Source organism: Mesocricetus auratus, unplaced genomic scaffold (assembly GCF_017639785.1).
Source record: "Mesocricetus auratus isolate SY011 unplaced genomic scaffold, BCM_Maur_2.0 Super-Scaffold_4256, whole genome shotgun sequence".
In the NCBI taxonomy this organism is placed as follows: domain Eukaryota; kingdom Metazoa; phylum Chordata; class Mammalia; order Rodentia; family Cricetidae; genus Mesocricetus; species Mesocricetus auratus.
Genome location: NW_024429182.1, coordinates 109380456 through 109384426, shown reverse-complemented (window position 1 = coordinate 109384426; position 3971 = coordinate 109380456).

The following is a 3971-nucleotide window of genomic DNA, read 5'->3' as shown; positions in this document are numbered from 1 at the left end:
GTTATATCTCTTTAATCTCTACTGCCTTGGGTTGAGCTATTCTCAACATGGCTGCCTCTACAATTTTAATATTGACTGTTATTAATAATAAAATGCTATAATTACTTATTTAAATGTTATTTGTGCTGGTGCCTCAGGGAGTCAGAGAAGTATATGACATGGCTTGTCTATGACCCAAGACCCTATTTGAGATGGAACAAGAAGCAGAATCTAAACCTGTCCTAGTGTACCAGTCTGTCTGTTTGTCATAAGGCTATCCAAGACTATCTCAGATCAATATTGTCTCAGTAAGTACCACAACATACTAAGTTTCAAACCAGGTCACACGGGAGTGTATTCACAGCTTACTCTCTCAGTATTCTCTACTACTGTATGCCAATCAATCAACAAACTTGTGTTAAAAATGTCTGCTGACCAAGTATGATCTTACCAGAGACAGTGCCAAATATTAGATGTTGACTATGTATTTGTGGTTGTTGTATCCTATTCCCAAATCTCATATGTAAAAGAAATCATCGGTAGTGAGTACCCATCTTTCTGAGGCCTGTTCCTTAGAAGTTCGCAATGAGATACAGAGAACTAGGGGACTTGCCTGACTTCATTTTAAAGGCAAGAGCCATTAAGCTTCATTTTTAAATATAAGTTTCTCTTTACTGTGAGAGTTGAGTTCCCCCCTGAGCATATGGTAGATGACTACCAGATTTATTTTTGTATTTCCATATTGCCCCATTGTCTCCCTTATGTAAAACTACTTGTGGTCTTATTATCACTATTGGTATTCACAGAAGAGCATCCTATTTGTTTGGGGATTCTGGTGCTTGGATTGATGCATCAATGTGAGTTATATGGCAGGGAGGCATGCCTGTCACATGTTCACATCAAACAAATTTTGACTTCAGGAGACACCCCTCAAAAATCTGCCAAACAAAGCAGGGTCAAATGGGGATGGCAAAGGATTCAAAGAATGGCAGCAGCATTTCTATACTCTCTCAGCTTCACGCAATCCACTTGTCCTTACAGTGTGTGTGCCAGCAGCTCTACAATATTTCTTATTCTGTACTCACATCCCTGATTTTTACCTCTGTGTGACCATGTTATTATTTCTACTGAGGGTGTGAGTAACCTTTACTTTGTGGTTATTACAAGATCTGTGTGAAATACATAGCCAGCGGTAGCGAATGTCCTACCAGGTCTTGTGTCCTGTTGATTTGTGTTGGGGAAATATTGTAAATGAATTCTTCTGTTAACGACAAAGTACTGACTTCACAAAACATAAAATAATTAAAGCATTTTATTAGTGATTAGACATCAAACTATATGTCACATTGATCATGGGCAGTTCAATAAAGAGAGAAAATTGGGAAGTTTCACTATCTAAGAAGACACAATCCACTGCACACTTTGATTTTGTGACAAGAAGTCCTATAAATTGAAGCCAGATAGATTTCCATAGAATCAGGGAGACAGGGAGCCCTCTCTATAAGAACACTGAAAATATAAGTAGCAAGGGACCCTGAGCTAGGCATTTCTGCCAGGAAGAATTTATGATAAAACCACTCAGCTTTTCATAAAAGCTTACATCTCCAAAAATATGGAAAGCATTCAGAATTTTAATTCATTTAAAGGGATATTAAAACTTAGAGAAGGGACTTCTTATTCCTGTTGTCACTGAGAAAAATATAAATCAATTTTAAAATTAAATTAATTTGTGTAAGTTTATTACATAACACTTATTGCAGATAATCAAAATAAAATTTTATGCATAAACATTTGATATGCTCTTCAGTCAGATCTCAAGCACTCTATTCCTGCAGCTGTTCTTTCTCACACATGACCTGTATGATCTTCACTTTCAACCTATGGTTGATCCATGCTGAGTGCCTGTCCCTCAGGAAACCTGTGATTTTAAACCACCTGTCCTCACAGCCTGTAGACAATGATTGTTTTGCTGTCAGCCACACCAATGTTTACCTAGTTCCAACTCCCTAGGATCAGACCCATCTGTCTTTTACTGCCAGTTCCTGAGCATGCCCTTGGAGCAATGCTTCGCAGACATTTGTGTCACGTGATTCCCGAAGATCTATCAGATAGTTTTTTTTTCAGCAGAGAGAGTATGGGTCCATATATCTGCATTTCCAAGTTTTCAGGAGACTCTGGCTGCCTATCAGTGACTGTGTATTGAGTAAGAAGCCCTGGGTACATGGTTGCAGTTCTTTACAAAGACTGTGAACGCTGGTGTTTATCTTCCTTGAACTATGGTAGATTTTTCTTGTTATATTTGTTGCTGCCATTCACTGATTCAGTCTATTCATTTTTTATTGACTAAATACTAGGTATTCTTTTTATTTTTTATGCTTATTTTTAAATTTAAATTATAAACAAGGTTGCTTCACATGTCAAGCCAGGTATTCTTTATGTAACAACTGTCCCCTCTGCCCTCTCCTTCACCTTCACCTCCCTATTTCCTCTCCTTTCCATTAAAAAACAGGGTTAAGGTACTGGAACTTGGGCTAACTTTCTATCTACCCTGTTCCTCCAGTCAGTCACTAAAACTGCATATGCATTCGCCCTGTAAGTTTTTCAGGGCAGTTAACATTCACACTACAAATATTTCCTGCTTTGTCTTTTTGCGAAAGAAATCATCAGTTGGAATACATCTTTTGTTGGAGAGCATGCTCTAGCTTTTTTTTTATTTGGAAACCATAGTGACAGACCACATAGCCTTTGCCTGCAATTCTCTGTCCCTTAGAGCCAGCAGCTGCCACTGCAGGTTTCTAGGTTCTATAACAAAAGCTGTTCTACCTTACAATTTGCATCGGTGACCCCCTATTTGCCAGAAGTAGGGACAGGTGTGTGCACCGCGTGCGCATACACGAGTCCCTGTGTGCCCCCAAATGTGTGTGTGTCGGGGGGTGATTGTTCTGAAAGCTCTTTAGCCATTATCCCTATCAGATTCTCTGACTCACTGTATAAACTTTGGACTTTGGAGTTATCTGTCTCCTTCTACTACTGAGATGTATTTACTTGTTGAGTGAGTGTCTCCCACTGGAAAACTGGAATGGCCAGTATAACTATGTAGTAATAACTGAGAGTGAGTGATAGGAGTCCCCTGGCCCACCTCCACACCCCTTATGCCCAAATGAGGCCCTATCTTGAACATTGCCGTAGAATGCTTTCTTCTGATCTTTCAAATCACTGTAAATGCTCTCCAACAAGCATCAATAAGCATCAGAGTAGTAACAAGTCTCCAGAGGCGTCCACAGCTTTACAGAAGGTGCCAGGAATGTACACAGCTACTTTCCACACTGTCATTTGTTTAGGTCTACTAATTTAATAGTGCAGTTTCATAGGTTGATCTTAATGTTTGGTTGTTTTGTCAACCCTAGGTAACACTCTGACCCAAAGATGCTTGTAACACAGTTCTCATGTTAATGCTTTTGTTGTGACTAGAATTGGCTAAGCAGTCAACTGACAAGATAAACAAACCACTCGCCTAGTGCAAAGTTCCCTGCTTATGTCTTCTCAAATTCTCCAAAGGAAGATGTTTTGAGTTTATAAGAAGCAAGTAATTCTACAGATACAGATATGGATATGGATATAGATATGTGTGTACATGTTAGGTATTTGGATATTCCAGAAGTACAGTCACCCATGTAGTATGAACTTGCTCACTGGTGAGAAGCAGCACTAGGGAGCATGTGATTCTCTTTCTGTTACCCTTTATTGTAAAGGCATCCACATCCGTGTTTCCTCTGTGTACATAGACAAAATTCACTAGACTCTTTGCATTCCCTCCACCACTTTCCCATCATTTGCCTTTTCTCCTTGTCTGGGTCAGTGCATCCCCAACAGCCTCCTTAATGCTGCATCCATGTTTCCTTAAGTAATTTCCTCCTTCATTAATAAAAATTCTACCCATTCTTTGGAGCTACTGAACAGATCTTCCAGATGGACTCAATTAGCATCCCTAG